Raw genomic sequence first — 11,392 nt, 5'->3', positions numbered from 1 at the left:
AGATGACTGATATCACTCTGACAAGTGGGTGGAAGGGATATAATAGAGATACTTGTTCCGACAGTAGGACAGGGACAGAGTTATTCAGGATATGAGGATGTTGTGTTGCTCAAATACATGGAGCAGCTCAAGGAAAGAACAGTGTGAGAAGAACTGACAACAGAGATATCTTAAAATTCCACATGACCAGCCACAGGAACAATATGAAGGTTGCACAAATAAATCTAAAGAAATAAAAAGGAAGCCAATGCTTGGCTGTTAAGGCAACAAAGATTAGATGTAATTGCCTTGTGTTTAATCATGGGCAGTGAAGCCACTGGAGAACACTGCCAAGTCACACAGATGCATACTCTCTATATCCTTTCCAACTTCTTTTGAAAAGGAAATGTTTATCCAGATAAATAAATAACACTGCCCAAAACAGCAGTCTGCTTAACATTTCAGCTCTTCTGGCAACTCACAAGCTTTCCCACTCGTGCTTATACTGGTTTGTGAAATACTGTATACATTATACAAGGCTAGGAGGAATTAGATTTTAAATCCCATTATAATGATAAACATCACTCTCCCTCCAATTCTAAGTCCAAATGTGCGTTTCAGTGATTTAAAAACCACTGATCTTTAAGATGGATTACTTTTTATCCTCCATATGACTCAAGGCTACGAAGCTTTCAGATGGTACAAAGCACTATCTTCTTAGCTTCAATAATTCTTATGACAGCAGCTTTTTAGACCTAGGATGGAACCATGTAAGGAGAAGAGGAAAAAAAAAGGCAACTTGAGTCCTGAGACCTCCAATGGGAAATTATGAAATATCATGTATTGAAGCTGCACAGGCCAGTGACTGACTTGGTTTAAATGAGTTCCTCCACACTCAACTAAGTGCACCAAGTGATAATCAGAGCCAATGCCTCAGGCTCCTTCCTTGCCTGATTTCCCATCATTGTAATTCAAGTTATTAACAGTAAAGCATTCAAAAGTATGTTTGAACTGTCTTGTTTGTCAGATTCAAGGATGACTTGCATCTGTGACCTCTGCTACTGCCTCTGTGATCACATTTTAATACTAGGTCTCTCTGTCTCGATATTACATCATCATAGCTGCAATGCGGTTTGTCCCTCAAATCCCTCGTTGGCCCCTGAGTAAACTGTCAGATGGCAGGATGAGCAGCTTCCCTTTCTGTGTGATATCCCCAAAAATGCTCAGCTTTCAGACTAGTCCCTGGACAGGACATCTCTGGGCCTATCAGAGCAAAAATATGGGCCCACCTGACCTTGGCACTTGCAAACCCTTCCTTGGGGGCCTGTAAACAGCGTAAAATGACTGAAAACAACTTCTTAAAAAAACCCCCAAACCTATGTTGTTAACTACTTTGATTTAACAGGGGAAAAAAGTGTTAGAGGTCCTCTGTCACAGTTTAACTGCAGCTGGCAACTAATTACACAGCTGCCCTACCTGCTCACTCCCCTCCACCCCCACCTCAGAAAGAAAAAGTAAACCTCATGCATTGAGATAAGAACAATTTAATAATTGAAACAAAATATAATAATAATAATCTCAAATATGTTAACAATATTAATAATTCTAATAACCACATGATATTCTATGGTATGAAACATCCCTTTGGCCAGGTCAGGTCACCTGTCTCAGCTGTGCTCCCTCACAGCTTCCAGCGCAGATCCTAATTAGCAGAACATGGGACGCTGAAAAGTCGTTAACTTAGGGTCAGCACTACATAGCAAAACCCAATACATCAGACTGTTATCAACATTATTCTCATACTGAATCCCAAACACAGCACTGTACCATCTACTAAGAAGAAAATGAACTCTGCCCCAGCAGTAAGCAGGACATCCTCACCTTCCCTTACCCTGCATGATGTCTGACTCACAGCTTCCCACTTCTTCCCTGAGACTGGAGAGGGCTTCTCTGCCAGTCTCTTGGTGTTTGCATTGCCTCACAAACAACTCCCAGCAACTTACAGTGACTTTTTCTTTTGCAAGGTTATTTTCTACATACTTCAGCTGTGGCTAAATACCTGTGTTTATATCTGGTTTATACTCACACATGGAAACAAATCATCCTTCCAATGGTTCAGCTACTGTTTCCTGGGTTTCTCTGAAACTACTACTTCTGAAGTGTTTTATCTCTGATTATGATGTTACTTCATGTAGCTGGACAGAATAGTGCGACGGAGATAAACTTTGATATTTGCAAAGGGATATTGTCTCCCATCTCTAATCTATTCCTTACTGTTGGCATTTCATTTGTTGTACGCAGTGAAAATAAGTGACTTTTTAATTACATTTTATCAGTATTTCTGTCACCATCACTGCATGGTATGCTCACATGCCTCAACAGAATATGGGAACACCACTTCAGACAGACTTTCTATCATAATTTAAAAAGAAACGCAAATATTAATATAGTTTTAATTTACAAGAAACAACTTTGTAACAATCTTAGCAATAGCTTTTTCAGATATAATCATTCTTGACCAAGAACCCATCAGAGTTATGACACATTTTTTGCTGTCTCTCTTTCCAAGATCAAGGATAAAAAGACATTATTCTGCTTACATGGATGGCATCATTTTCACACAGATTAGAGACTTTTGTTTAGTGTTATTTTCAATCATTGCTTAAATTAGACCCACCTTTTCAGTGTTGTCAACTCCTATATTTAGGAATTCTATTGAAGTTCCACTAGATGAAATACGAATCTCTATTTATATGCACCTTTACCCAGTTCTTAAGGTATTAGAGAAAAATATGAACATGGGAAGCTACTGCAGTCTAAAAACTTAAGAGGTGGAAAACACAAGATTTTAACAGCTTCAAGCTAACTTCATGACTTTTGATGGGACACAGGTGGCTGTACTTACAGTAATTTCCCTAGTATCCATGGACAGTTTATTCCCTGTGTTTGCAGAGCAGTAATAGTGGACAGACAGTCCATTCATGTGTGCAGCCCACTTTGATCTCTCAGTGATTTTGGGACTAGAAGCACACCATTCACCTATGGCTACTTAGCCTTTGGGATCGAATTTGCTTCAATAGCTGGAGGCTGTTTGTGGGAACCTGATCTAACAAACCACACGTAGAGCCACCTCTTATCCTATTTAGTAAACTCTAGTATACAATGCAGGAAGAATTCTTCCTGGGATCAGCTGGTCCCACTGAACTACAGCCAGTCCCTGAAACTTTGGGGTTGGCAAGGGCTTATCAGCTGGGCACATTACTACCCACAATGCCTGGAAAAAGTCCAGCTTGAATGCAGTGTTCAGTCTAGTGAGTTCTCTTCATTCCTGGAGCCAGCTCAGGTCCAGCTGACGCAGAATGAAGGCATGACCCAAAGCTGGCTGTATTAGGTGCCAGACTTGTGCCTGCAGCAACCTCCCCACCTGCTGTAGGTTACCTGAATCAGACAATATTCCATCCCCATCACTCCAGATAACCACAAGGTTTTGGTTCTCTACAAAGTCTGATTTTATGCTTTCACAAATATAGCTGTACAAACTAATTAGATATATGTATTCTAAGAGACTGATTTGAGGTTAAGTGCAAAACACAGAAGACTAACTTGTCCAACATTCTTTTTTATAATTCGGTGTCTCAGCTTAGGAGGCTGTTACCCTTACACCACCAGAAGTTTGAAACTGATTGGACACACTATACCAAAACTTGGAGAGAATGCTGTAAGCAGCACATGTGACAATGACACTGGGTCTGGGTTTTCCCCATATTGTTCCAGGTTTCTATTTTTGTTTCTTTCACTGCAGCACAATACAAGCTTCTTACCTTCCCTGGGTCACATTTCTTCAGAACATGGGAAGAGTCCCCCATTACATGTAAGTGTTAAGGGACACAAACTCCCTCCCGAAAACCAAACCAAAGAAAACCAAACCAACAGCCCCTCCCCCCCCCCAAAAAAAGGCAATTGAGGCTCAAAACACAGATTCATAATTTTGAGCGCTTATCCACAGACCTCAGCACCCTTTTCTGTACCCATTGACTCTTTCTATTACAGGAGACATGAACCTCCTTGTGGACACGTCCTCTTAATTTGTAAGAATTCCTGAGAAAAACAAGCAACAGCAGCAGGAGGGTATATGTGAGCAAGTATTGAAGAGGAAGGAAAGAAGAGGGGTCAATACAGAGAAAACCTCATCATTGAGGGGACAGCCCTTACTGCACCATGCATTGGCAAGAAAGACAGGAAAGAGGGACCATAGGAACCTTGCCCTGGGACATTTGCTAGTATCCAATTGTGTAATTAGGGTTCCTCACAACTACAGTGAATATCAACCCTTTTTACATTTCTCATAAATGTCATGTAAATGAAAGAAACTAATCACATTAATAACACGGATTTTGATTTTTGTTTGAAAGGTTTAGTCTGTGAACTTTGTCTTCTGGGTCTTCTCCAGAATCTTGTTCTTCTTTTTTATTGAAATAAACAGAGCTATTTTTTGAGATATAGAGTAGTCTGCAAAAAGCACACACACCATCCATCCAATACTAGAAAATGGACCATAATACCTATTGGTAGAGCAGCAAGGGAACAACACAAAACAGCCACTCACAGCTGATTTGAGTTAAAAGTACCAGGAAATGGTTTGTTTGGTTTTGTTTGTTCTTTATAAATGTTTTGTTACTTTTTTACAAGTTCATGTTGGTGATTTGCACTCTCTAAGAGCTGGCTCTAAAGTGCAAAGAGTGTGTTTGCTAAACCACACAAATCACAAAATATGTGCCTCAAAAGGAAACCATAAAGAAAAATTAGACCATAGCAAGACAAAATATGAGAGGATGACTAGTGGCCAACTCTGAAACTAGAGAGTTAATCTCCTCATAGACAAAAAAACCCCAAACCTGCTTGATGATGACAGGTTATCATACTGTATAATTACATCCCATCACTTGGATATTGTTCCAACACACTATGCTGAGTGCTAGCCTCAATTGTTTTGGTTTTAGTACAATCACTGTTAATTATCTCAGATTAATTTACCACTAAATCTAAATATAAAACCACAAATTATCTCTTACATGGGCAACATAATTGTTCTATAACCAACATAAAAATACGTTGGCTTTATGTTTTAAGTAGACACTGAAAAATATTAAAAAATAATTGCTCTCCATATGTTTATGTGAATACATCACAAGTCTTCTTTCAATGTAACAACATGATAATAAAAGTGCTGTATCAGCCTCTGAGTTCACAAGCCATTTTTCAGTTTCTGATATGTTTTCTGTGCCTCCACAGTGGCACAGAACATTCAAATAACTTTACAGAGGAGCAGTCACACTTTTCTAGGTGAAGCTACAGACAGTACAGCTTAAAACAGTGGGAGTGATGTATTTAAAATCATGGTTGTGAGAAAAACATAGAGACGGTTGGGGTCATAAGCTGATAGCTTCCTCAGCATGTACAACCAACTCATGGATATTAAAATAATCATGTATTTTAGATAGCCTACAAGCCCAATGTCAGTATGTAAACAAGAAAATCAGTCAGCTGCCACTAAGCCAGTACACTGCTAATGACAAATGTGTTCCATTCATCATTTCATTAAAAAAGACTGACAGGGAGTTACACATTGTGGGCTTTGAAGCTTCAGTTAGAAATGCGTGTGGTTAATCTGGATATAAAGTTTAATGTGAAAAATATCAGTGCTTTCAAATATATTACACAAACCTAGACTGAAAAAATCTCGCTTACATTCTCATTCTTCTTTTTCCTATTCCTCCCCCCACTTCACATTTCCTGTTTCCTCTCTCTACAAGAGCCAAAATTTTAAATGGTAGCAATTAACCAGGTCACATAGAGGTTTTGAAATGCCCTCTCCCTTCCCAAGTGTATGGACAGAACTAAGACTTTTTTTAATTTACTATTTTAATATATTTTTGGTATCAACTAACTAATAGGTTCTGAAATTGCAAACAGCTCCTTGGGAAGCTGTGTTAAAGCAACCAGGCCTTAAGATCTTCAGGTCTCTGAAACAGGGACTGTGTCCATCAGGCAACTGCAACCACAATCCTGGTTGACAGCAGGACAGGAAAGGAGGGAGCTATGCCACTGCTGCCTCATGTAGTCAGGAGGGTGCATATCATAAAAAAATATAAAGTGGGGATGGAGGAGTCCCTCTGCAGAGAATATGCTCTGTTAATGTATCCCTACAGCCACACAGAAGGCTGAAATTCCATGACCCTTACTGCCTTTCTGCCACAACTGAGTCATCTTGTGCCTCTTATCTCTCTTCCATTCCATGCCTCCCCTTTCTCTAAAAAGGATCTCTCCTAACCTTGCCTTTTCTTCACCTTTCCTACGAGACCCTCTATCACCCTCCTCTCACACACAAAGATGTCATCTACTCTGAAACTACTTCACAGGCTTAGTGACAGCCTCCTATATAGAAATCTCTGGCATAGCAATTCTTAGCTCTTCTCACTCTTCTCCACAAACACCTCCTTCATTAAGTGTTCTTAGACATTCTCATTTAAAATAGGAACCTTGACTCCACTAATTACCAACCCATTTCCCTTTCCTTTCCAAAGTCAGTTAACTATACTGTTCCAACAGCTGGAAAATACTCAGGATGAAACCAAACAAAGGAATGACAAGCAATCTGCATTCCACTCTAGTACTCTGACAAAACCACTTTCAACAAACTGTCTAGTGATGTCTTCCTGGCCAGTGCTCAGAAAAACTCTTCCATCTTCTTTTATGTATCTTTTACAAAATTTCTTGAATTCTTGACTTCTCTTGGCTTTGTAGCTGCAAATGCCACTGTGTTTTTGTTCCTAATGGCTATTTCCTTACATTTCTCTAAAGGTCTCACTCTGCAACATTTTTTTGTTGCTTCACTTATTTTCATCCATTCACTCTAGCAATACTGCTGCAAAGATTCTCCTTCTAAGATGTAACATTGGTCATGCAACTCCTTTTATTTAGCTCTTCTCTCTGCTGCAACCTTGCCTTCAAGGCCTTGTTTCTAAGTATCGTTATTACGTTTACTTAATCTTAAGAGATGTCCTGCTTCTGACTGGACTGTCATGTCAGCCTTCATCTCTCACTCAGTTTTCAAGCTTTGAATATGCTTAGAAGGGCACATTGTAAATATTTGCAAAACTAATGAAAGGCTTCAATACCTTCCTTCTGAATGACATATACCAAAATTAGACAACTCTTAACAGACCTTGGACAACAATATTTTAACAACATTGTGTGAAAAGTTTCCAATCAACATAACCATATGTAGGGTGAAGTTCAGCACCTGTACTTGTATTGGAAACAAAAGACCTAATCCAAAAGAACAGTCCAAAGGGAGTACGCTGAAATCTACACATGCTTGGGATTGTGTTTAGCCCGTAGAGATCTATACCACCTTCATTTTCCAGCTGTGTTTACACACAGCAGCTGTGTGTTACTACCACTCTAGAAGTTTATCTCAGCATTTACTATTTAAAGTAGCATGTAGTGTTACACTGACACACACCATAACTCCAGCAGCCTGATCTCACAACTGAAATCATACACTTAGTATCACTACAGCTAAGTAAAAAGATCCTTTTTAAAAAAATATGCAAGTCATCAAATACAATCCTTGGATGAAGAAATTTTTCTCTTTGGCAGTCAAAGACAATTTATATCAGCTTTTAGAATTGCTCAGATGCTACTGAGTTGTCTCAGCATCTCCTTAGAGGTTCTTGACGTGAAAAGGACAGCATCAGCAATGCTGTGTTCCAGTATTGCAAGCTACTGCCCTTCAAAACACTTTTGAGTACAATCTAACCAGAAGCAGAGAACAGAGTGGATGAAGGAAAGAAGGGGTTAAACTTCAAGAATAAAGTCTTCTGCTTCTATTTTTCCACTTGTACTTCTTCGAAGCAAAACAATAGCCTAAACAGCATCCACCTTGTCCTGTTTCTACCCAAAATTAGCCAGGACACAAACTTAGTGAATCTCAAGCATGCACGTAAAGTTAACAGGACAGAGGAATACTGACATGTTGCATCGTGTAAATGACTTAAGGCAGGCTTTGCTTTACTGCTTTTCTTGAACTGAGGCCCGTGCCATTACACTCTGACTTAGCAGGCCTCTTTTTACAAATGTGTTATGCCATCCAAGTTGGTGTTAGGCATTGTATACTCAAAACCAAAAGAGAGTGAGTGTAAGTGCTATTGATGCCAACAGCCTCTGAGGAAACAGTGCAGGAGTTCCTGGTTGTGAAGAAGATCTGGACTCACTTTGGTTCATCTTGCAACGTCTGTTCTTTCCAAAGAAGGCAGAACACGGAGACTGCAATATGCTAATGTGAAACAACCTGTTGGAGAGATCAGAGACAGCATGCTGCAGAATGCTGTCAATCCCTCCCAGGCAAAAATAGGACTAAGTAGGTTAGAACACAGTTTACAAAAGCTGCATAAAAAGCAGCATACAGGCTTTAAAAAAACCCCAAACAACAGCAAACCAAAAATCTATCCACATTACATAATTTGTGGTACAATAAGTAGTCTTTAAAAAAGAAGAAGCTCTTTCTCAAGGCAGGTAGCAATGCCAGCTCCCAGAATAAAAGGTGGCCATGTACCAAACCATAGTGGACCCACCACAATACAACAGAGAGGCAGAGATGCTTCAGGCTAAAGGCCCAGTTTATAAGCAATATCACTGGGACAGTCAGAAGACTCAAACACAGCCAGAATTCTTATTTAAAAGGCAGAATTCTGGAGGAACAAGAGTTTAAAATGCAGTTTGACCTGAGATGTAATTTGTCTCTTTTCTCTACAAAATGGTTGTAGATGAAGATTATTGCTCCTAAAGTAAGCTAGCTTACTTCCCATCTAAATGCCTTCATTTATCTTAAATGCTGCACTTGACATCAGAAGGTTTTCAAAACTCTCAATTAGCAGGTTTGGTGCCTGGTCTGTTAAGAGTCAACCAGCTCTTTGACTTCTGTGAGAGATAAATCCAAATTTGAGGATAGACACTGAAAATGCATTTTTCAAAAAAACTTTAACCGAGTTTTGGCTTGAGAAAGATTTAAAATAATTTTCTAATAATAAAAAAACTCAACTTGATAAGAAAAGCTATAGCACAAAAAGAAAACCACTCCAAAACAAACAAGTTCTGTGTGTAAATTTGATATTTTCTAACAAAACAAACAAACAAACAAACACCCAGAGAAGAGTGAAATTAACCAAAATGTAACCTTGAAGATGCCATTGATACTTTTACATGTAACTAAACTACCACACACCGCCCACACTTCCACAGGGCGTTAATTTTTTTCCTAAACTTAGAAAAAGTCAGATCTGACAGTGGCAAATGACAGAACATCCATGAGCTGGAATGGTCATAGGAAAGAGCTCAAGTAAGAGGAAGCCTTCCATGGAGTTAAAAAACATGACTAACATAAAAAGTTCTGTAAGGGAGAAGTACTTGAGGGACAGACCTCAGAGGTCTCTCTGCAGTTCACGTAGATGCTGAAGTGCAACACAGCTTAGCATTGTGGCTGAGTCTGGAGGATTTCCAAAAAAAAAAGTTCTTCGTGATATGTCATTAAAAGAGTGAGAAAAGCAGTAGAGCTCTTAATGCTAAGGAAGATTTTGTCTTTATGCATATTCCACATCTAAATAAAAACTAAGAAAAACAAATGTGAAAGCACTGTGCTTGGTATAGATAACTCTAAAAATGAATCTGTTTTAAACTGCTAATATCTATCTCAGTAGCATACTTGATGCATCTGCAATTAACTCAAACACTAATTCTACCAGACTTACAAAATGTCAATAAATTGGGCCAAAACACAGCCTCCCGACACATACTCTCCTATTGATTTTGAGCTGCAAGCAAAGGATGCTTAAATGCAAGTATTTACAATATGTTTCTTATTATCAGTTATCAATTCAGTTACCCAAGTCTATTGGACATGACTGATAACTTACTGTTTAAAAAAAAAAAAAGGGTAGAACTAGAGAACAGTTTCACTGAGGCAGAAAAAATTTGTACAACAACTGTTACTGTTTTAAAGTCACTGTTTAGAGTTCAGGACCTTGGCTTCTATTCATCAAACCACTTAAGAATTTGTTTAATTCCAGTGGTTTCTGTAAGACTTGAGTATGTTTTTAGACATTTTACTGAATAGGAGTACAATTATTCACAGAAGAAATACAGCATATTACTCAAGGGAACGGTTGTGTCTTGTGGGTCTCCTGGGTAAAGCACATGCACACAGACAGAAAAAAAATCAATTTCAATAGACACTAAAAATAGATGGCTTTTCTCAGAGAGATGCCTACCTTTTCCTCATATTCAAGCTTCTCTTTGGGTTTATAGTTCATTGATGTTAACGAGGCTATTAATATAGAGCAATAATTTAATGCTATATTTTATTTTTAAATGTCTATTTTAGAGCAAACCTTTCCCACAGCATCTTCCAGTCTCCATTTTATATCCCACTTCCTATACTTTGCAATTGATAAAAATACTAGGATTTCCTTGGCTCTGCAGACAGTTTCAAAAACCAAAGCACCAGCTGTGCTGCAAGTGAACCATGACAAGTTTTTATTTCCATTGCAATTTCTCAAAAGTCTTGACATCTCATTACAAAATTCAGCGAAGTCGGTCTTCCTCTTAAAATTATGTCAGCATAAATAGGGAAAATAAGCAGAAATGCAGTTTCAATTGGAACACAAAAGTAGTTACTCTGTTACTGTATATCTTAGTTTACTTTCTCTTCTTTTATTGCACAAACTAAGATTTTTATAGTCTAAATAAATTAGGTCCTTGTGAGACTATTCACAGCACACTGTCAGAGGACTCTATGCTTAACTACAATGGCAGGTACCAACACTCACATGGTATTTGCCTAGATTTCCCTGGTGCAAGCATAAATCAGAAATAATAAAAAAAGAGAAGAATTCAAAGATACTTCACACTAGTCCTGAGTGTTTCTGCTGATTGATAGAGGTTTTTTAAATGTATATTTCTAGCTTACATGTAACTGGGACATTTCACAGAGCTAGGGAACGAAGCAACAAATATAAAACTCCATAAATGTTCTCTGTTATCCAATTACGAAGAGTATGAAGAGAGAAAAAGAGAGAACTGCTGCATGAATTTAGAGCATGAAAAAAAGTAAAGTTCTACAATTTTTTTTTAGTACTTCTTTTTAAAGGCCCATTATGGGTTGTTTTACATAATTTCACTTACCCAGTTTACAAAAGAAACACACCTCTTTTTCAGAAACCCCTTAAACATCACTAGTATTTAAAAAAATTGATTCAAAGCTTTTATAAGCGTAGTAAGGCGTGCATCAAATACTAAAGTAACAGCCCAATCTGCACTGGGAGTTCCCGAGAGCGTAAACCTGACGTAGGAATTA

Source organism: Manacus vitellinus, unplaced genomic scaffold, assembly GCF_001715985.3.
Source record: "Manacus vitellinus isolate BGI_N305 unplaced genomic scaffold, ASM171598v3 scaffold_13_pilon, whole genome shotgun sequence".
Classification (NCBI taxonomy): Eukaryota; Metazoa; Chordata; class Aves; order Passeriformes; family Pipridae; genus Manacus; species Manacus vitellinus.
Note: the sequence above shows the minus strand (reverse complement) of the source record.